The following is a 22,093-nucleotide window of genomic DNA, read 5'->3' on the forward strand; positions in this document are numbered from 1 at the left end:
CTGTTAACTCCAGCTCAAATGAGGCAGGATTCAACTACTAAAATGAAAAACAGCTTTTTAGTGAAGGCAACACTCTTTTTTTTTTTTTAAAACCCTATATGTTTTCTGCAACTCTGTGGAATATCCCATATTAATTAGCAAGCAGTTTTCTTAGTTTACTGGTTCAATTCCTGACAGGGGAGTGCCACTTTTTTCTGCAATAGTTCCTGCATTCAAAGGTCGACACATACCTTGCAGACAAAGTTAGTTTAGATTAAAATTGCTCTTTGCAGCGAAAAATGCTGACCACAAGAGCTTTTAGCCATTCATTCCATTCTTTTGCACAAAAAGCCATTTGAGCTCATATCGGAAATCATTCTTACCTTCGACTTCCAAATACTTGGTGTCAAGGGACTCAAACCCCTCAATATATTATTGTTGATTTTTGGTACTCAGTGGAAACAAATGTGGCTCTCTAGACAAGATGGAGACAAAATCTCCAAAGAAAAGGGCCACATGTTAGGATCACAATCATGACCTTAAGAGTTTGAGATTGACGCGCCACCTATTGTGCTAACAAGGAAAGCTTCTGTTGCAAACGTGCAGAAGTTGCTTACTCAAAGAAATAAAGTTCTTTTTTTCCACATCATCGACTACACAGCACAACATTTCCCATATGGTCTAGCGGTTAGGATTCCTGGTTCTCACCCAGGCGGCCCGGGTTCGACTCCCGGTATGTGCATGCAAACTTTTCTGTGCTTGTTTCGACATTCAAAGGCCGACGCAATTGGTTGGCCATTGTGGCCTGTCATTTGACCTAAAATTTCCTTACTTATCCATAGAATATTGGAACTGAATGGTAAAGTTTCTAGGCTCTCCTGCGAAAGATAATGAGTAAACTACATACCGTCTGAGGAAAAAACTTACAATCTTCAGTATATTGAATTGACCTGTTAACTCCAGCTCAAATGAGGCAGGATTCAACTACTAAAATGAAAAACAGCTTTTTAGTGAAGGCAACACTCTTTTTTTTTTTTTTTAAAACCCTATATGTTTTCTGCAACTCTGTGGAATATCCCATATTAATTAGCAAGCAGTTTTCTTAGTTTACTGGTTCAATTCCTGATAGGGGACTGCCACTTTTTTCTGCAATAGTTCCTGCATTCAAAGGTCGACACATACCTTGCAGACAAAGTTAGTTTAGATTAAAATTGCTCTTTGCAGCGAAAAATGCTGACCACAAGAGCTTTTAGCTATTCATTCCATTCTGTTGCACAAAAAGCCATTTGAGCTCATATCGGAAATTATTCTTACCTTCGACTTCCAAATTCTTGGTGTCAAGAGACTCAAACCCCTCGATATATTATTGTTGATTTTTGGTACTCAGTGGAAACAAATGTGGCTCTCTAGACAAGATGGAGACAAAATCTCTAAAGAAAAGTGCCACATGTGAGGATCACAATCATGACCTTAAGAGTTTGAGATTGACGCGCCACCTATTGTGCTAAAAAGGAACGCTTCTGTTGCAAACATGCAGAAGTTGCTTACTCAAAGAAATAAATTTCTTTTTTTCCACATCATCGACTACACAGCACAACATTTCCCATATGGTCTAGCGGTTAGGATTCCTGGTTCTCACCCAGGCGGCCCGGGTTCGACTCCCGGTATGGGAATGCAAATTTTTCTGTGCTTGTTTCGACATTCAAAGGCCGACGCAATTGTTTGGCCATTGTGGCCTGTCATTTGACCTAAAATTTCCTTACTTATCCATAGAATATTGGAACTGAATGGTAAAGTTTCTAGGCTCTCCTGCCAAAGATAATGAGTAAACTACATACCGTCTGAGGAAAAAACTTACAATGTTCAGTATATTGAATTGACCTGTTAACTCCAGCTCAAATGAGGCAGGATTCAACTACTAAAATGAAAAACAGCTTTTTAGTGAAGGCAACACTCTTTTTTTTTTTTTTTTTTTTTTTTAAAACCCTATATGTTTTCTGCAACTCTGTGGAATATCCCATATTAATTAGCAAGCAGTTTTCTTAGTTTACTGGTTCAATTCCTGATAGGGGACTGCCACTTTTTTCTGCAATAGTTCCTGCATTCAAAGGTCGACACATACCTTGCAGACAAAGTTAGTTTAGATTAAAATTGCTCTTTGCAGCGAAAAATGCTGACCACAAGAGCTTTTAGCTATTCATTCCATTCTGTTGCACAAAAAGCCATTTGATCTCATATCGGAAATCATTCTTACCTTCGACTTCCAAATTCTTGGTGTCAAGAGACTCAAACCCCTCAATATATTATTGTTGATTTTAGGTACTCAGTGGAAACAAATGTGGCTCTCTAGACAAGATGGAGACAAAATCTCCAAAGAAAAGGGCCACATGTTAGGATCACAATCATGACCTTAAGAGTTTGAGATTGACGCGCCACCTATTGTGCTAACAAGGAAAGCTTCTGTTGCAAACGTGCAGAAGTTGCTTACTCAAAGAAATAAAGTTCTTTTTTTCCACATCATCGACTACACAGCACAACATTTCCCATATGGTCTAGCGGTTAGGATTCCTGGTTCTCACCCAGGCGGCCCGGGTTCGACTCCCGGTATGGGAATGCAAATTTTTCTGTGCTTGTTTCGACATTCAAAGGCCGACGCAATTGGTTGGCCATTGTGGCCTGTCATTTGACCTAAAATTTCCTTACTTATCCATAGAATATTGGAACTGAATGGTAAAGTTTCTAGGCTCTCCTGCGAAAGATAATGAGTAAACTACATACCGTCTGAGGAAAAAACTTACAATCTTCAGTATATTGAAGTGACCTGTTAACTCCAGCTCAAATGAGGCAGGATTCAACTACTAAAATGAAAAACAGCTTTTTAGTGAAGGCAACACTCTTTTTTTTTTTTTTTTTATTTTTAAAACCCTATATGTTTTCTGCAACTCTGTGGAATATCCCATATTAATTAGCAAGCAGTTTTCTTAGTTTACTGGTTCAATTCCTGACAGGGGAGTGCCACTTTTTTCTGCAATAGTTCCTGCATTCAAAGGTCGACACATACCTTGCAGACAAAGTTAGTTTAGATTAAAATTGCTCTTTGCAGCGAAAAATGCTGACCACAAGAGCTTTTAGCCATTCATTCCATTCTTTTGCACAAAAAGCCATTTGAGCTCATATCGGAAATCATTCTTACCTTCGACTTCCAAATACTTGGTGTCAAGGGACTCAAACCCCTCAATATATTATTGTTGATTTTTGGTACTCAGTGGAAACAAATGTGGCTCTCTAGACAAGATGGAGACAAAATCTCCAAAGAAAAGGGCCACATGTGAGGATCACAATCATGACCTTAAAGGCCCTGTCACACACAGAAATAAATCTTTGGCAGATCTGTGGTTGCAGTGAAATCATGGACATATTGTTCCATTTGTACATAGCCACAAACCTGGCACTGATTGTCCACAATTTCACTGCAACCACAGATCTGCCGCAGATTTATCTCTGTGTGTGACAGGGCCTTAAGAGTTTGAAATTGACGCGCCACCTATTGTGCTAACAAGGAAAGCTTCTGTTGCAAACGTGCAGAAGTTGTGCTTACTCAAAGAAGTAAAGTTCTTTTTTTCCACATCATCGACTACACAGCACAACATTTCCCATATGGTCTAGCGGTTAGGATTCCTGGTTCTCACCCAGGCGGCCCGGGTTCGACTCCCGGTATGGGAATGCAAATTTTTCTGTGCTTGTTTCGACATTCAAAGGCCGACGCAATTGGTTGGCCATTGTGGCCTGTCATTTGACCTAAAATTTCCTTACTTATCCATAGAATATTGGAACTGAATGGTAAAGTTTCTAGGCTCTCCTGCGAAAGATAATGAGTAAACTACATACCGTCTGAGGAAAAAACTTACAATCTTCAGTATATTGAATTGACCTGTTAACTCCAGCTCAAATGAGGCAGGATTCAACTACTAAAATGAAAAACAGCTTTTTAGTGAAGGCAACACTCTTTTTTTTTTTTTAAAACCCTATATGTTTTCTGCAACTCTGTGGAATATCCCATATTAATTAGCAAGCAGTTTTCTTAGTTTACTGGTTCAATTCCTGATAGGGGAGTGCCACTTTTTTCTGCAATAGTTCCTGCATTCAAAGGTCGACACATACCTTGCAGACAAAGTTAGTTTAGATTAAAATTGCTCTTTGCAGCGAAAAATGCTGACCACAAGAGCTTTTAGCTATTCATTCCATTCTGTTGCACAAAAAGCCATTTGAGCTCATATCGGAAATCATTCTTACCTTCGACTTCCAAATTCTTGGTGTCAAGAGACTCAAACCCCTCAATATATTATTGTTGATTTTTGGTACTCAGTGGAAACAAATGTGGCTCTCTAGACAAGATGGAGACAAAACCTCCAAAGAAAAGGGCCACATGTTAGGATCACAATCATGACCTTAAGAGTTTGAGATTGACGCGCCACCTATTGTGCTAACAAGGAAAGCTTCTGTTGCAAACGTGCAGAAGTTGCTTACTCAAAGAAATAAAGTTCTTTTTTTCCACATCATCGACTACACAGCACAACATTTCCCATATGGTCTAGCGGTTAGGATTCCTGGTTCTCACCCAGGCGGCCCGGGTTCGACTCCCGGTATGTGAATGCAAACTTTTCTGTGCTTGTTTCGACATTCAAAGGCCGACGCAATTGGTTGGCCATTGTGGCCTGTCATTTGACCTAAAATTTCCTTACTTATCCATAGAATATTGGAACTGAATGGTAAAGTTTCTAGGCTCTCCTGCGAAAGATAATGAGTAAACTACATACCGTCTGAGGAAAAAACTTACAATCTTCAGTATATTGAATTGACCTGTTAACTCCAGCTCAAATGAGGCAGGATTCAACTACTAAAATGAAAAACAGCTTTTTAGTGAAGGCAACACTCTTTTTTTTTTTTTTTTTTTTTTTTTTTTAAACCCTATATGTTTTCTGCAACTCTGTGGAATATCCCATATTAATTAGCAAGCAGTTTTCTTAGTTTACTGGTTCAATTCCTGATAGGGGACTGCCACTTTTTTCTGCAATAGTTCCTGCATTCAAAGGTCGACACATACCTTGCAGACAAAGTTAGTTTAGATTAAAATTGCTCTTTGCAGCGAAAAATGCTGACCACAAGAGCTTTTAGCTATTCATTCCATTCTGTTGCACAAAAAGCCATTTAAGCTCATATCGGAAATCATTCTTACCTTCGACTTCCAAATTCTTGGTGTCAAGAGACTCAAACCCCTCGATATATTATTGTTGATTTTTGGTACTCAGTGGAAACAAATGTGGCTCTCTAGACAAGATGGAGACAAAATCTCCAAAGAAAAGTGCCACATGTGAGGATCACAATCATGACCTTAAGAGTTTGAGATTGACGCGCCACCTATTGTGCTAACAAGGAAAGCTTCTGTTGCAAACGTGCAGAAGTTGCTTACTCAAAGAAATAAAGTTCTTTTTTTCCACATCATCGACTACACAGCACAACATTTCCCATATGGTCTAGCGGTTAGGATTCCTGGTTCTCACCCAGGCGGCCCGGGTTCGACTCCCGGTATGGGAATGCAAATTTTTCTGTGCTTGTTTCGACATTCAAAGGCCGACGCAATTGGTTGGCCATTGTGGCCTGTCATTTGACCTAAAATTTCCTTACTTATCCATAGAATATTGGAACTGAATGGTAAAGTTTCTAGGCTCTCCTGCGAAAGATAATGAGTAAACTACATACCATCTGAGGAAAAAACTTACAATCTTCAGTATATTGAATTGACCTGTTAACTCCAGCTCAAATGAGGCAGGATTCAACTACTAAAATGAAAAACAGCTTTTTAGTGAAGGCAACACTCTTTTTTTTTTTTTTTAAAACCCTATATGTTTTCTGCAACTCTGTGGAATATCCCATATTAATTAGCAAGCAGTTTTCTTAGTTTACTGGTTCAATTCCTGATAGGGGACTGCCACTTTTTTCTGCAATAGTTCCTGCATTCAAAGGTCGACACATACCTTGCAGACAAAGTTAGTTTAGATTAAAATTGCTCTTTGCAGCGAAAAATGCTGACCACAAGAGCTTTTAGCTATTCATTCCATTCTGTTGCACAAAAAGCCATTTGAGCTCATATCGGAAATCATTCTTACCTTCGACTTCCAAATTCTTGGTGTCAAGAGACTCAAACCCCTCGATATATTATTGTTGATTTTTGGTACTCAGTGGAAACAAATGTGGCTCTCTAGACAAGATGGAGACAAAATCTCTAAAGAAAAGTGCCACATGTGAGGATCACAATCATGACCTTAAGAGTTTGAGATTGACGCGCCACCTATTGTGCTAAAAAGGAACGCTTCTGTTGCAAACATGCAGAAGTTGCTTACTCAAAGAAATAAATTTCTTTTTTTCCACATCATCGACTACACAGCACAACATTTCCCATATGGTCTAGCGGTTAGGATTCCTGGTTCTCACCCAGGCGGCCCGGGTTCGACTCCCGGTATGGGAATGCAAATTTTTCTGTGCTTGTTTCGACATTCAAAGGCCGACGCAATTGGTTGGCCATTGTGGCTTGTCATTTCACCTAAAATTTCCTTACTTATCCATAGAATATTGGAACTGAATGGTGAAGTTTCTAGGCTCTCCTGCGAAAGATAATGAGTAAACTACATACCGTCTGAGGAAAAAACTTACAATCTTCAGTATATTGAATTAACCTGTTAACTCCAGCTCAAATGAGGCAGGATTCAACTACTAAAATGAAAAACAGCTTTTTAGTGAAGGCAACACTCTTTTTTTTTCTTTTTTTTTTTTTTTTAAAACCCTATATGTTTTCTGCAACTCTGTGGAATATCCCATATTAATTAGCAAGCAGTTTTCTTAGTTTACTGGTTCAATTCCTGATAGGGGAGTGCCACTTTTTTCTGCAATAGTTCCTGCATTCAAAGGTCGACACATACCTTGCAGACAAAGTTAGTTTAGATTAAAATTGCTCTTTGCAGCGAAAAATGCTGACCACAAGAGCTTTTAGCCATTCATTCCATTCTTTTGCACAAAAAGCCATTTGAGCTCATATCGGAAATCATTCTTACCTTCAACTTCCAAATACTTGGTGTCAAGAGACTCAAACCCCTCAACATATTATTGTTGATTTTTGGTACTCAGTGGAAACAAATGTGGCTCTCTAGACAAGATGGAGACAAAATCTCCAAAGAAAAGGGCCACATGTGAGGATCACAATCATGACCTTAAGAGTTTGAGATTGACGCGCCACCTATTGTGCTAACAAGGAAAGCTTCTGTTGCAAACGTGCAGAAGTTGCTTACTCAAAGAAATAAAGTTCTTTTTTTCCACATCATCGACTACACAGCACAACATTTCCCATATGGTCTAGCGGTTAGGATTCCTGGTTCTCACCCAGGCGGCCCGGGTTCGACTCCCGGTATGTGAATGCAAACTTTTCTGTGCTTGTTTCGACATTCAAAGGCCGACGCAATTGGTTGGCCATTGTGGCCTGTCATTTGACCTAAAATTTCCTTACTTATCCATAGAATATTGGAACTGAATGGTAAAGTTTCTAGGCTCTCCTGCGAAAGATAATGAGTAAACTACATACCGTCTGAGGAAAAAACTTACAATCTTCAGTATATTGAATTGACCTGTTAACTCCAGCTCAAATGAGGCAGGATTCAACTACTAAAATGAAAAACAGCTTTTTAGTGAAGGCAACTTTTTTTTTTTTTTTTAAACCCTATATGTTTTCTGCAACTCTGTGGAATATCCCATATTAATTAGCAAGCAGTTTTCTTAGTTTACTGGTTCAATTCCTGATAGGGGACTGCCACTTTTTTCTGCAATAGTTCCTGCATTCAAAGGTCGACACATACCTTGCAGACAAAGTTAGTTTAGATTAAACTTGCTCTTTGCAGCGAAAAATGCTGACCACAAGAGCTTTTAGCTATTCGTTCCATTCTGTTGCACAAAAAGCCATTTAAGCTCATATCGGAAATCATTCTTACCTTCGACTTCCAAATTCTTGGTGTCAAGAGACTCAAACCCCTCGATATATTATTGCTGATTTTTGGTACTCAGTGGAAACAAATGTGGCTCTCTAGACAAGATGGAGACAAAATCTCCAAAGAAAAGTGCCACATGTGAGGATCACAATCATGACCTTAAGAGTTTGAGATTGACGCGCCACCTATTGTGCTAACAAGGAAAGCTTCTGTTGCAAACGTGCAGAAGTTGCTTACTCAAAGAAATAAAGTTCTTTTTTTCCACATCATCGACTACACAGCACAACATTTCCCATATGGTCTAGCGGTTAGGATTCCTGGTTCTCACCCAGGCGGCCCGGGTTCGACTCCCGGTATGGGAATGCAAATTTTTCTGTGCTTGTTTCGACATTCAAAGGCCGACGCAATTGGTTGGCCATTGTGGCTTGTCATTTCACCTAAAATTTCCTTACTTATCCATAGAATATTGGAACTGAATGGTAAAGTTTCTAGGCTCTCCTGCGAAAGATAATGAGTAAACTACATACCGTCTGAGGAAAAAACTTACAATCTTCAGTATATTGAATTAACCTGTTAACTCCAGCTCAAATGAGGCAGGATTCAACTACTAAAATGAAAAACAGCTTTTTAGTGAAGGCAACACTCTTTTTTTTTCTTTTTTTTTTTTTTTAAAACCCTATATGTTTTCTGCAACTCTGTGGAATATCCCATATTAATTAGCAAGCAGTTTTCTTAGTTTACTGGTTCAATTCCTGATAGGGGAGTGCCACTTTTTTCTGCAATAGTTCCTGCATTCAAAGGTCGACACATACCTTGCAGACAAAGTTAGTTTAGATTAAAATTGCTCTTTGCAGCGAAAAATGCTGACCACAAGAGCTTTTAGCCATTCATTCCATTCTTTTGCACAAAAAGCCATTTGAGCTCATATCGGAAATCATTCTTACCTTCAACTTCCAAATACTTGGTGTCAAGAGACTCAAACCCCTCAACATATTATTGTTGATTTTTGGTACTCAGTGGAAACAAATGTGGCTCTCTAGACAAGATGGAGACAAAATCTCCAAAGAAAAGTGCCACATGTGAGGATCACAATCATGACCTTAAGAGTTTGAGATTGACGCGCCACCTATTGTGCTAACAAGGAAAGCTTCTGTTGCAAACGTGCAGAAGTTGCTTACTCAAAGAAATAAAGTTCTTTTTTTCCACATCATCGACTACACAGCACAACATTTCCCATATGGTCTAGCGGTTAGGATTCCTGGTTCTCACCCAGGCGGCCCGGGTTCGACTCCCGGTATGGGAATGCAAATTTTTCTGTGCTTGTTTCGACATTCAAAGGCCGACGCAATTGTTTGGCCATTGTGGCCTGTCATTTGACCTAAAATTTCCTTACTTATCCATAGAATATTGGAACTGAATGGTAAAGTTTCTAGGCTCTCCTGCCAAAGATAATGAGTAAACTACATACCGTCTGAGGAAAAAACTTACAATGTTCAGTATATTGAATTGACCTGTTAACTCCAGCTCAAATGAGGCAGGATTCAACTACTAAAATGAAAAACAGCTTTTTAGTGAAGGCAACACTCTTTTTTTTTTTTTTTTTTTTTTTTAAAACCCTATATGTTTTCTGCAACTCTGTGGAATATCCCATATTAATTAGCAAGCAGTTTTCTTAGTTTACTGGTTCAATTCCTGATAGGGGACTGCCACTTTTTTCTGCAATAGTTCCTGCATTCAAAGGTCGACACATACCTTGCAGACAAAGTTAGTTTAGATTAAAATTGCTCTTTGCAGCGAAAAATGCTGACCACAAGAGCTTTTAGCTATTCATTCCATTCTGTTGCACAAAAAGCCATTTGAGCTCATATCGGAAATCATTCTTACCTTCGACTTCCAAATTCTTGGTGTCAAGAGACTCAAACCCCTCAATATATTATTGTTGATTTTTGGTACTCAGTGGAAACAAATGTGGCTCTCTAGACAAGATGGAGACAAAATCTCCAAAGAAAAGGGCCACATGTTAGGATCACAATCATGACCTTAAGAGTTTGAGATTGACGCGCCACCTATTGTGCTAACAAGGAAAGCTTCTGTTGCAAACGTGCAGAAGTTGCTTACTCAAAGAAATAAAGTTCTTTTTTTCCACATCATCGACTACACAGCACAACATTTCCCATATGGTCTAGCGGTTAGGATTCCTGGTTCTCACCCAGGCGGCCCGGGTTCGACTCCCGGTATGGGAATGCAAATTTTTCTGTGCTTGTTTCGACATTCAAAGGCCGACGCAATTGTTTGGCCATTGTGGCCTGTCATTTGACCTAAACTTTCCTTACTTATCCATAGAATATTGGAACTGAATGGTAAAGTTTCTAGGCTCTCCTGCCAAAGATAATGAGTAAACTACATACCGTCTGAGGAAAAAACTTACAATCTTCAGTATATTGAATTGACCTGTTAACTCCAGCTCAAATGAGGCAGGATTCAACTACTAAAATGAAAAACAGCTTTTTAGTGAAGGCAACACTCTTTTTTTTTTTTAAAACCCTATATGTTTTCTGCAACTCTGTGGAATATCCCATATTAATTAGCAAGCAGTTTTCTTAGTTTACTGGTTCAATTCCTGATAGGGCAGTGCCACTTTTTTCTGCAATAGTTCCTGCATTCAAAGGTCGACACATACCTTGCAGACAAAGTTAGTTTAGATTAAAATTGCTCTTTGCAGCGAAAAATGCTGACCACAAGAGCTTTTAGCCATTCATTCCATTCTTTTGCACAAAAAGCCATTTGAGCTCATATCGGAAATCATTCTTAACTTCGACTTCCAAATTCTTGGTGTCAAGAGACTCAAACCCCTCAATATATTATTGTTGATTTTTGGTACTCAGTGGAAACAAATGTGGCTCTCTAGACAAGATGGAGACAAAATCTCCAAAGAAAAGGGCCACATGTTAGGATCACAATCATGACCTTAAGAGTTTGAGATTGACGCGCCACCTATTGTGCTAACAAGGAAAGCTTCTGTTGCAAACGTGCAGAAGTTGCTTACTCAAAGAAATAAAGTTCTTTTTTTCCACATCATCGACTACACAGCACAACATTTCCCATATGGTCTAGCGGTTAGGATTCCTGGTTCTCACCCAGGCGGCCCGGGTTCGACTCCCGGTATGTGAATGCAAACTTTTCTGTGCTTGTTTCGACATTCAAAGGCCGACGCAATTGGTTGGCCATTGTGGCCTGTCATTTGACCTAAAATTTCCTTACTTATCCATAGAATATTGGAACTGAATGGTAAAGTTTCTAGGCTCTCCTGCGAAAGATAATGAGTAAACTACATACCGTCTGAGGAAAAAACTTACAATCTTCAGTATATTGAATTGACCTGTTAACTCCAGCTCAAATGAGGCAGGATTCAACTACTAAAATGAAAAACAGCTTTTTAGTGAAGGCAACACTCTTTTTTTTTTTTTTTTTTTTTAAACCCTATATGTTTTCTGCAACTCTGTGGAATATCCCATATTAATTAGCAAGCAGTTTTCTTAGTTTACTGGTTCAATTCCTGATAGGGGACTGCCACTTTTTTCTGCAATAGTTCCTGCATTCAAAGGTCGACACATACCTTGCAGACAAAGTTAGTTTAGATTAAAATTGCTCTTTGCAGCGAAAAATGCTGACCACAAGAGCTTTTAGCTATTCATTCCATTCTGTTGCACAAAAAGCCATTTAAGCTCATATCGGAAATCATTCTTACCTTCGACTTCCAAATTCTTGGTGTCAAGAGACTCAAACCCCTCGATATATTATTGTTGATTTTTGGTACTCAGTGGAAACAAATGTGGCTCTCTAGACAAGATGGAGACAAAATCTCCAAAGAAAAGTGCCACATGTGAGGATCACAATCATGACCTTAAGAGTTTGAGATTGATGCGCCACCTATTGTGCTAACAAGGAAAGCTTCTGTTGCAAACGTGCAGAAGTTGCTTACTCAAAGAAATAAAGTTCTTTTTTTCCACATCATCGACTACACAGCACAACATTTCCCATATGGTCTAGCGGTTAGGATTCCTGGTTCTCACCCAGGCGGCCCGGGTTTACCTCCCGGTATGGGAATGCAAATTTTTCTGTGCTTGTTTCGACATTCAAAGGCCGACGCAATTGGTTGGCCATTGTGGCCTGTCATTTGACCTAAAATTTCCTTACTTATCCATAGAATATTGGAACTGAATGGTAAAGTTTCTAGGCTCTCCTGCGAAAGATAATGAGTAAACTACATACCGTCTGAGGAAAAAACTTACAATCTTCAGTATATTGAATTGACCTGTTAACTCCAGCTCAAATGAGGCAGGATTCAACTACTAAAATGAAAAACAGCTTTTTAGTGAAGGCAACACTCTTTTTTTTTTTTTAAAACCCTATATGTTTTCTGCAACTCTGTGGAATATCCCATATTAATTAGCAAGCAGTTTTCTTAGTTTACTGGTTCAATTCCTGATAGGGGAGTGCCACTTTTTTCTGCAATAGTTCCTGCATTCAAAGGTCGACACATACCTTGCAGACAAAGTTAGTTTAGATTAAAATTGCTCTTTGCAGCGAAAAATGCTGACCACAAGAGCTTTTAGCTATTCATTCCATTCTGTTGCACAAAAAGCCATTTGAGCTCATATCGGAAATCATTCTTACCTTCGACTTCCAAATTCTTGGTGTCAAGAGACTCAAACCCCTCAATATATTATTGTTGATTTTTGGTACTCAGTGGAAACAAATGTGGCTCTCTAGACAAGATGGAGACAAAATCTCTAAAGAAAAGGGCCACATGTTAGGATCACAATCATGACCTTAAGAGTTTGAGATTGACGCGCCACCTATTGTGCTAACAAGGAAAGCTTCTGTTGCAAACGTGCAGAAGTTGCTTACTCAAAGAAATAAAGTTCTTTTTTTCCACATCATCGACTACACAGCACAACATTTCCCATATGGTCTAGCGGTTAGGATTCCTGGTTCTCACCCAGGCGGCCCGGGTTCGATTCCCGGTATGGGAATGCAAATTTTTCTGTGCTTGTTTCGACATTCAAAGGCCGACGCAATTGTTTGGCCATTGTGGCCTGTCATTTGACCTAAAATTTCCTTACTTATCCATAGAATATTGGAACTGAATGGTAAAGTTTCTAGGCTCTCCTGCCAAAGATAATGAGTAAACTACATACCGTCTGAGGAAAAAACTTACAATCTTCAGTATATTGAATTGACCTGTTAACTCCAGCTCAAATGAGGCAGGATTCAACTACTAAAATGAAAAACAGCTTTTTAGTGAAGGCAACACTCTTTTTTTTTTTTAAAACCCTATATGTTTTCTGCAACTCTGTGGAATATCCCATATTAATTAGCAAGCAGTTTTCTTAGTTTACTGGTTCAATTCCTGATAGGGGAGTGCCACTTTTTTCTGCAATAGTTCCTGCATTCAAAGGTCGACACATACCTTGCAGACAAAGTTAGTTTAGATTAAAATTGCTCTTTGCAGTGAAAAATGCTGACCACAAGAGCTTTTAGCCATTCATTCCATTCTTTTGCACAAAAAGCCATTTGAGCTCATATCGGAAATCATTCTTACCTTCGACTTCCAAATACTTGGTGTCAAGAGACTCAAACCCCTCAACATATTATTGTTGATTTTTGGTACTCAGTGGAAACAAATGTGGCTCTCTAGACAAGATGGAGACAAAATCTCCAAAGAAAAGGGCCACATGTGAGGATCACAATCATGACCTTAAGAGTTTGAGATTGACGCGCCACCTATTGTGCTAACAAGGAAAGCTTCTGTTGCAAACGTGCAGAAGTTGCTTACTCAAAGAAATAAAGTTCTTTTTTTCCACATCATCGACTACACAGCACAACATTTCCCATATGGTCTAGCGGTTAGGATTCCTGGTTCTCACCCAGGCGGCCCGGGTTCGACTCCCGGTATGGGAATGCAAATTTTTCTGTGCTTGTTTCGACATTCAAAGGCCGACGCAATTGTTTGGCCATTGTGGCCTGTCATTTGACCTAAAATTTCCTTACTTATCCATAGAATATTGGAACTGAATGGTAAAGTTTCTAGGCTCTCCTGCCAAAGATAATGAGTAAACTACATACCGTCTGAGGAAAAAACTTACAATCTTCAGTATATTGAATTGACCTGTTAACTCCAGCTCAAATGAGGCAGGATTCAACTACTAAAATGAAAAACAGCTTTTTAGTGAAGGCAACACTCTTTTTTTTTTTAAAAACCCTATATGTTTTCTGCAACTCTGTGGAATATCCCATATTAATTAGCAAGCAGTTTTCTTAGTTTACTGGTTCAATTCCTGATAGGGGAGTGCCACTTTTTTCTGCAATAGTTCCTGCATTCAAAGGTCGACACATACCTTGCAGACAAAGTTAGTTTAGATTAAAATTGCTCTTTGCAGCGAAAAATGCTGACCACAAGAGCTTTTAGCCATTCATTCCATTCTTTTGCACAAAAAGCCATTTGAGCTCATATCGGAAATCATTCTTACCTTCGACTTCCAAATACTTGGTGTCAAGAGACTCAAACCCCTCAACATATTATTGTTGATTTTTGGTACTCAGTGGAAACAAATGTGGCTCTCTAGACAAGATGGAGACAAAATCTCCAAAGAAAGGGCCACATGTGAGGATCACAATCATGACCTTAAGAGTTTGAGATTGACGCGCCACCTATTGTGCTAACAAGGAAAGCTTCTGTTGCAAACGTGCAGAAGTTGCTTACTCAAAGAAATAAAGTTCTTTTTTTCCACATCATCGACTACACAGAACAATATTTCCCATATGGTCTAGCGGTTAGGATTCCTGGTTCTCACCCAGGCGGCCCGGGTTCGACTCCCGGTATGGGAATGCAAATTTTTCTGTGCTTGTTTCGACATTCAAAGGCCGACGCAATTGTTTGGCCATTGTGGCCTGTCATTTGACCTAAAATTTCCTTACTTATCCATAGAATATTGGAACTGAATGGTAAAGTTTCTAGGCTCTCCTGCCAAAGATAATGAGTAAACTACATACCGTCTGAGGAAAAAACTTACAATGTTCAGTATATTGAATTGACCTGTTAACTCCAGCTCAAATGAGGCAGGATTCAACTACTAAAATGAAAAACAGCTTTTTAGTGAAGGCAACACTCTTTTTTTTTTTTAAAACCCTATATGTTTTCTGCAACTCTGTGGAATATCCCATATTAATTAGCAAGCAGTTTTCTTAGTTTACTGGTTCAATTCCTGATAGGGGACTGCCACTTTTTTCTGCAATAGTTCCTGCATTCAAAGGTCGACACATACCTTGCAGACAAAGTTAGTTTAGATTAAAATTGCTCTTTGCAGCGAAAAATGCTGACCACAAGAGCTTTTAGCTATTCATTCCATTCTGTTGCACAAAAAGCCATTTGAGCTCATATCGGAAATCATTCTTACCTTCGACTTCCAAATTCTTGGTGTCAAGAGACTCAAACCCCTCGATATATTATTGTTGATTTTTGGTACTCAGTGGAAACAAATGTGGCTCTCTAGACAAGATGGAGACAAAATCTCCAAAGAAAAGTGCCACATGTGAGGATCACAATCATGACCTTAAGAGTTTGAGATTGATGCGCCACCTATTGTGCTAACAAGGAAAGCTTCTGTTGCAAACGTGCAGAAGTTGCTTACTCAAAGAAATAAAGTTCTTTTTTTCCACATCATCGACTACACAGCACAACATTTCCCATATGGTCTAGCGGTTAGGATTCCTGGTTCTCACCCAGGCGGCCCGGGTTCGACTCCCGGTATGGGAATGCAAATTTTTCTGTGCTTGTTTCGACATTCAAAGGCCGACGCAATTGGTTGGCCATTGTGGCCTGTCATTTGACCTAAAATTTCCTTACTTATCCATAGAATATTGGAACTGAATGGTAAAGTTTCTAGGCTCTCCTGTGAAAGATAATGAGTAAACTACATACCGTCTGAGGAAAAAACTTACAATCTTCAGTATATTGAATTGACCTGTTAACTCCAGCTCAAATGAGGCAGGATTCAACTACTAAAATGAAAAACAGCTTTTTAGTGAAGGCAACACTCTTTTTTTTTTTTTAAAACCCTATATGTTTTCTGCAACTCTGTGGAATATCCCATATTAATTAGCAAGCAGTTTTCTTAGTTTACTGGTTCAATTCCTGATAGGGGACTGCCACTTTTTTCTGCAATAGTTCCTGCATTCAAAGGTCGACACATACCTTGCAGACAAAGTTAGTTTAGATTAAAATTGCTCTTTGCAGCGAAAAATGCTGACCACAAGAGCTTTTAGCTATTCATTCCATTCTGTTGCACAAAAAGCCATTTGAGCTCATATCGGAAATCATTCTTACCTTCGACTTCCAAATTCTTGGTGTCAAGAGACTCAAACCCCTCAATATATTATTGTTGATTTTTGGTACTCAGTGGAAACAAATGTGGCTCTCTAGACAAGATGGAGACAAAATCTCTAAAGAAAAGGGCCACATGTTAGGATCACAATCATGACCTTAAGAGTTTGAGATTGACGCGCCACCTATTGTGCTAACAAGGAAAGCTTCTGTTGCAAACGTGCAGAAGTTGCTTACTCAAAGAAATAAAGTTCTTTTTTTCCACATCATCGACTACACAGCACAACATTTCCCATATGGTCTAGCGGTTAGGATTCCTGGTTCTCACCCAGGCGGCCCGGGTTCGACTCCCGGTATGGGAATGCAAATTTTTCTGTGCTTGTTTCGACATTCAAAGGCCGACGCAATTGTTTGGCCATTGTGGCCTGTCATTTGACCTAAAATTTCCTTACTTATCCATAGAATATTGGAACTGAATGGTAAAGTTTCTAGGCTCTCCTGCCAAAGATAATGAGTAAACTACATACCGTCTGAGGAAAAAACTTACAATCTTCAGTATATTGAATTGACCTGTTAACTCCAGCTCAAATGAGGCAGGATTCAACTACTAAAATGAAAAACAGCTTTTTAGTGAAGGCAACACTCTTTTTTTTTTTTAAAACCCTATATGTTTTCTGCAACTCTGTGGAATATCCCATATTAATTAGCAAGCAGTTTTCTTAGTTTACTGGTTCAATTCCTGATAGGGGAGTGCCACTTTTTTCTGCAATAGTTCCTGCATTCAAAGGTCGACACATACCTTGCAGACAAAGTTAGTTTAGATTAAAATTGCTCTTTGCAGTGAAAAATGCTGACCACAAGAGCTTTTAGCCATTCATTCCATTCTTTTGCACAAAAAGCCATTTGAGCTCATATCGGAAATCATTCTTACCTTCGACTTCCAAATACTTGGTGTCAAGAGACTCAAACCCCTCAACATATTATTGTTGATTTTTGGTACTCAGTGGAAACAAATGTGGCTCTCTAGACAAGATGGAGACAAAATCTCCAAAGAAAAGGGCCACATGTGAGGATCACAATCATGACCTTAAGAGTTTGAGATTGACGCGCCACCTATTGTGCTAACAAGGAAAGCTTCTGTTGCAAATGTGCAGAAGTTGCTTACTCAAATAAATAAAGTTCTTTTTTTCCACATCATCGACTACACAGCACAACATTTCCCATATGGTCTAGCGGTTAGGATTCCTGGTTCTCACCCAGGCGGCCCGGGTTCGACTCCCGGTATGGGAATGCAAATTTTTCTGTGCTTGTTTCGACATTCAAAGGCCGACGCAATTGTTTGGCCATTGTGGCCTGTCATTTGACCTAAAATTTCCTTACTTATTTATAGAATATTGGAACTGAATGGTAAAGTTTCTAGGCTCTCCTGCCAAAGATAATGAGTAAACTACATACCGTCTGAGGAAAAAACTTCTAATCTTCAGTATATTGAATTGACCTGTTAACTCCAGCTCAAATGAGGCAGGATTCAACTACTAAAATGAAAAACAGCTTTTTAGTGAAGGCAACACTCTTTTTTTTTTTAAAAACCCTATATGTTTTCTGCAACTCTGTGGAATATCCCATATTAATTAGCAAGCAGTTTTCTTAGTTTACTGGTTCAATTCCTGATAGGGGAGTGCCACTTTTTTCTGCAATAGTTCCTGCATTCAAAGGTCGACACATACCTTGCAGACAAAGTTAGTTTAGATTAAAATTGCTCTTTGCAGCGAAAAATGCTGACCACAAGAGCTTTTAGCCATTCATTCCATTCTTTTGCACAAAAAGCCATTTGAGCTCATATCGGAAATCATTCTTACCTTCGACTTCTAAATACTTGGTGTCAAGAGACTCAAACCCCTCAACATATTATTGTTGATTTTTGGTACTCAGTGGAAACAAATGTGGCTCTCTAGACAAGATGGAGACAAAATCTCCAAAGAAAGGGCCACATGTGAGGATCACAATCATGACCTTAAGAGTTTGAGATTGACGCGCCACCTATTGTGCTAACAAGGAAAGCTTCTGTTGCAAACGTGCAGAAGTTGCTTACTCAAAGAAATAAAGTTCTTTTTTTCCACATCATCGACTACACAGAACAACATTTCCCATATGGTCTAGCGGTTAGGATTCCTGGTTCTCACCCAGGCGGCCCGGGTTCGACTCCCGGTATGGGAATGCAAATTTTTCTGTGCTTGTTTCGACATTCAAAGGCCGACGCAATTGTTTGGCCATTGTGGCCTGTCATTTGACCTAAAATTTCCTTACTTATCCATAGAATATTGGAACTGAATGGTAAAGTTTCTAGGCTCTCCTGCCAAAGATAATGAGTAAACTACATACCGTCTGAAGAAAAAACTTACAATGTTCAGTATATTGAATTGACCTGTTAACTCCAGCTCAAATGAGGCAAGATTCAACTACTAAAATGAAAAACAGCTTTTTAGTGAAGGCAACACTCTTTTTTTTTTTTTTTTTTTTTTTTTTAAAACCCTATATGTTTTCTGCAACTCTGTGGAATATCCCATATTAATTAGCAAGCAGTTTTCTTAGTTTACTGGTTCAATTCCTGATAGGGGACTGCCACTTTTTTCTGCAATAGTTCCTGCATTCAAAGGTCGACACATACCTTGCAGACAAAGTTAGTTTAGATTAAAATTGCTCTTTGCAGCGAAAAATGCTGACCACAAGAGCTTTTAGCTATTCATTCCATTCTGTTGCACAAAAAGCCATTTGAGCTCATATCGGAAATCATTCTTACCTTCGACTTCCAAATTCTTGGTGTCAAGAGACTCAAACCCCTCGATATATTATTGTTGATTTTTGGTACTCAGTGGAAACAAATGTGGCTCTCTAGACAAGATGGAGACAAAATCTCCAAAGAAAAGTGCCACATGTGAGGATCACAATCATGACCTTAAGAGTTTGAGATTGACGCGCCACCTATTGTGTTAACAAGGAAAGCTTCTGTTGCAAATGTGCAGAAGTTGCTTACTCAAAGAAATAAAGTTCTTTTTTTCCACATCATCGACTACACAGCACAACATTTCCCATATGGTCTAGCGGTTAGGATTCCTGGTTCTCACCCAGGCGGCCCGGGTTCGACTCCCGGTATGGGAATGCAAATTTTTCTGTGCTTGTTTCGACATTCAAAGGCCGACGCAATTGGTTGGCCATTGTGGCCTGTCATTTGACCTAAAATTTCCTTACTTATCCATAGAATATTGGAACTGAATGGTAAAGTTTCTAGGCTCTCCTGCGAAAGATAATGAGTAAACTACATACCGTCTGAAGAAAAAACTTACAATCTTCAGTATATTGAATTGACCTGTTAACTCCAGCTCAAATGAGGCAGGATTCAACTACTAAAATGAAAAACAGCTTTTTAGTGAAGGCAACACTCTTTTTTTTTTTTAAAACCCTATATGTTTTCTGCAACTCTGTGGAATATCCCATATTAATTAGCAAGCAGTTTTCTTAGTTTACTGGTTCAATTCCTGATAGGGGAGTGCCACTTTTTTCTGCAATAGTTCCTGCATTCAAAGGTCGACACATACCTTGCAGACAAAGTTAGTTTAGATTAAAATTGCTCTTTGCAGCGAAAAATGCTGACCACAAGAGCTTTTAGCCATTCATTCCATTCTTTTGCACAAAAAGCCATTTGAGCTCATATCGGAAATCATTCTTACCTTCGACTTCCAAATACTTGGTGTCAAGAGACTCAAACCCCTCAACATATTATTGTTGATTTTTGGTACTCAGTGGAAACAAATGTGGCTCTCTAGACAAGATGGAGACAAAATCTCCAAAGAAAAGGGCCACATGTGAGGATCACAATCATGACCTTAAGAGTTTGAGATTGACGCGCCACCTATTGTGCTAACAAGGAAAGCTTCTGTTGCAAACGTGCAGAAGTTGCTTACTCAAAGAAATAAAGTTCTTTTTTTCCACATCATCGACTACACAGCACAACATTTCCCATATGGTCTAGCGGTTAGGATTCCTGGTTCTCACCCAGGCGGCCCGGGTTCGACTCCCGGTATGGGAATGCAAATTTTTCTGTGCTTGTTTCGACATTCAAAGGCCGACGCAATTGTTTGGCCATTGTGGCCTGTCATTTGACCTAAAATTTCCTTACTTATCCATAGAATATTGGAACTGAATAGTAAAGTTTCTAGGCTCTCCTGCCAAAGATAATGAGTAAACTACATACCGTCTGAGGAAAAAACTTACAATCTTCAGTATATTGAATTGACCTGTTAACTCCAGCTCAAATGAGGCAGGATTCAACTACTAAAATGGAAAACAGCTTTTTAGTGAAGGCAACACTCTTTTTTTTTTTTTTTAAAACCCTATATGTTTTCTGCAACTCTGTGGAATATCCCATATTAATTAGCAAGCAGTTTTCTTAGTTTACTGGTTCAATTCCTGATAGGGGACTGCCACTTTTTTCTGCAATAGTTCCTGCATTCAAAGGTCGACACATACCTTGCAGACAAAGTTAGTTTAGATTAAAATTGCTCTTTGCAGCGAAAAATGCTGACCACAAGAGCTTTTAGCTATTCATTCCATTCTGTTGCACAAAAAGCCATTTGAGCTCATATCGGAAATCATTCTTACCTTCGACTTCCAAATTCTTGGTGTCAAGAGACTCAAACCCCTTGATATATTATTGTTGATTTTTGGTACTCAGTGGAAACAAATGTGGCTCTCTAGACAAGATGGAGACAAAATCTCCAAAGAAAAGTGCCACATGTGAGGATCACAATCATGACCTTAAGAGTTTGAGATTGACGCGCCACCTATTGTGCTAACAAGGAAAGCTTCTGTTGCAAACGTGCAGAAGTTGCTTACTCAAAGAAATAAAGTTCTTTTTTTCCACATCATCGACTACACAGCACAACATTTCCCATATGGTCTAGCGGTTAGGATTCCTGGTTCTCACCCAGGCGGCCTGGGTTCGACTCCCGGTATGGGAATGCAAATTTTTATGTGCTTGTTTCGACATTCAAAGGCCGACGCAATTGGTTGGCCATTGTGGCCTGTCATTTGACCTAAAATTTCCTTACTTATCCATAGAATATTGGAAATGAATGGTAAAGTTTCTAGGCTCTCCTGCGAAAGATAATGAGTAAACTACATACCGTCTGAGGAAAAAACTTACAATCTTCAGTATATTGAATTGACCTGTTAACTCCAGCTCAAATGAGGCAGGATTCAACTACTAAAATGAAAAACAGCTTTTTAGTGAAGGCAACACTCTTTTTTTTTTTTTTAAAACCCTATATGTTTTCTGCAACTCTGTGGAATATCCCATATTAATTAGCAAGCAGTTTTCTTAGTTTACTGGTTCAATTCCTGATAGGGGAGTGCCACTTTTTTCTGCAATAGTTCCTGCATTCAAAGGTCGACACATACCTTGCAGACAAAGTTAGTTTAGATTAAAATTGCTCTTTGCAGTGAAAAATGCTGACCACAAGAGCTTTTAGCCATTCATTCCATTCTTTTGCACAAAAAGCCATTTGAGCTCATATCGGAAATCATTCTTACCTTCGACTTCCAAATACTTGGTGTCAAGAGACTCAAACCCCTCAACATATTATTGTTGATTTTTGGTACTCAGTGGAAACAAATGTGGCTCTCTAGACAAGATGGA

At 39.0% G+C, this 22,093-nt stretch overlaps 17 non-coding genes across 17 annotated transcripts; all 17 read left to right on the forward strand.

Moving 5' to 3' along the window:
• The first annotated feature begins 1,580 nt into the window (after window positions 1-1,580).
• On the forward strand, window positions 1,581-1,652 carry TRNAE-CUC (transfer RNA glutamic acid (anticodon CUC)). Its single transcript has one exon. It is a non-coding gene; the product is annotated as a tRNA-Glu (tRNA).
• An 868-nt stretch (window positions 1,653-2,520) lies between these two features.
• TRNAE-CUC (transfer RNA glutamic acid (anticodon CUC)) lies at window positions 2,521-2,592 on the forward strand. Its single transcript has one exon. It is a non-coding gene; the product is annotated as a tRNA-Glu (tRNA).
• A 1,038-nt stretch (window positions 2,593-3,630) lies between these two features.
• TRNAE-CUC (transfer RNA glutamic acid (anticodon CUC)) lies at window positions 3,631-3,702 on the forward strand. Its single transcript has one exon. It is a non-coding gene; the product is annotated as a tRNA-Glu (tRNA).
• A 1,800-nt stretch (window positions 3,703-5,502) lies between these two features.
• TRNAE-CUC (transfer RNA glutamic acid (anticodon CUC)) lies at window positions 5,503-5,574 on the forward strand. Its single transcript has one exon. It is a non-coding gene; the product is annotated as a tRNA-Glu (tRNA).
• Window positions 5,575-6,433: 859 nt separating this feature from the next.
• On the forward strand, window positions 6,434-6,505 carry TRNAE-CUC (transfer RNA glutamic acid (anticodon CUC)). The gene has a single exon. It is a non-coding gene; the product is annotated as a tRNA-Glu (tRNA).
• A 1,797-nt stretch (window positions 6,506-8,302) lies between these two features.
• Window positions 8,303-8,374, forward strand: TRNAE-CUC (transfer RNA glutamic acid (anticodon CUC)). Its single transcript has one exon. It is a non-coding gene; the product is annotated as a tRNA-Glu (tRNA).
• An 869-nt stretch (window positions 8,375-9,243) lies between these two features.
• On the forward strand, window positions 9,244-9,315 carry TRNAE-CUC (transfer RNA glutamic acid (anticodon CUC)). Its single transcript has one exon. It is a non-coding gene; the product is annotated as a tRNA-Glu (tRNA).
• An 868-nt stretch (window positions 9,316-10,183) lies between these two features.
• On the forward strand, window positions 10,184-10,255 carry TRNAE-CUC (transfer RNA glutamic acid (anticodon CUC)). The gene has a single exon. It is a non-coding gene; the product is annotated as a tRNA-Glu (tRNA).
• Window positions 10,256-12,976: 2,721 nt separating this feature from the next.
• TRNAE-CUC (transfer RNA glutamic acid (anticodon CUC)) lies at window positions 12,977-13,048 on the forward strand. Its single transcript has one exon. It is a non-coding gene; the product is annotated as a tRNA-Glu (tRNA).
• An 856-nt stretch (window positions 13,049-13,904) lies between these two features.
• On the forward strand, window positions 13,905-13,976 carry TRNAE-CUC (transfer RNA glutamic acid (anticodon CUC)). The gene has a single exon. It is a non-coding gene; the product is annotated as a tRNA-Glu (tRNA).
• Window positions 13,977-14,831: 855 nt separating this feature from the next.
• On the forward strand, window positions 14,832-14,903 carry TRNAE-CUC (transfer RNA glutamic acid (anticodon CUC)). The gene has a single exon. It is a non-coding gene; the product is annotated as a tRNA-Glu (tRNA).
• An 856-nt stretch (window positions 14,904-15,759) lies between these two features.
• On the forward strand, window positions 15,760-15,831 carry TRNAE-CUC (transfer RNA glutamic acid (anticodon CUC)). The gene has a single exon. It is a non-coding gene; the product is annotated as a tRNA-Glu (tRNA).
• Window positions 15,832-16,688: 857 nt separating this feature from the next.
• On the forward strand, window positions 16,689-16,760 carry TRNAE-CUC (transfer RNA glutamic acid (anticodon CUC)). Its single transcript has one exon. It is a non-coding gene; the product is annotated as a tRNA-Glu (tRNA).
• Window positions 16,761-17,616: 856 nt separating this feature from the next.
• On the forward strand, window positions 17,617-17,688 carry TRNAE-CUC (transfer RNA glutamic acid (anticodon CUC)). Its single transcript has one exon. It is a non-coding gene; the product is annotated as a tRNA-Glu (tRNA).
• Window positions 17,689-18,543: 855 nt separating this feature from the next.
• Window positions 18,544-18,615, forward strand: TRNAE-CUC (transfer RNA glutamic acid (anticodon CUC)). Its single transcript has one exon. It is a non-coding gene; the product is annotated as a tRNA-Glu (tRNA).
• An 870-nt stretch (window positions 18,616-19,485) lies between these two features.
• On the forward strand, window positions 19,486-19,557 carry TRNAE-CUC (transfer RNA glutamic acid (anticodon CUC)). Its single transcript has one exon. It is a non-coding gene; the product is annotated as a tRNA-Glu (tRNA).
• An 856-nt stretch (window positions 19,558-20,413) lies between these two features.
• On the forward strand, window positions 20,414-20,485 carry TRNAE-CUC (transfer RNA glutamic acid (anticodon CUC)). The gene has a single exon. It is a non-coding gene; the product is annotated as a tRNA-Glu (tRNA).
• The last annotated feature ends 1,608 nt before the right edge of the window (window positions 20,486-22,093 follow it).

Source organism: Anomaloglossus baeobatrachus, chromosome 4, assembly GCF_048569485.1.
Source record: "Anomaloglossus baeobatrachus isolate aAnoBae1 chromosome 4, aAnoBae1.hap1, whole genome shotgun sequence".
Classification (NCBI taxonomy): Eukaryota; Metazoa; Chordata; class Amphibia; order Anura; family Aromobatidae; genus Anomaloglossus; species Anomaloglossus baeobatrachus.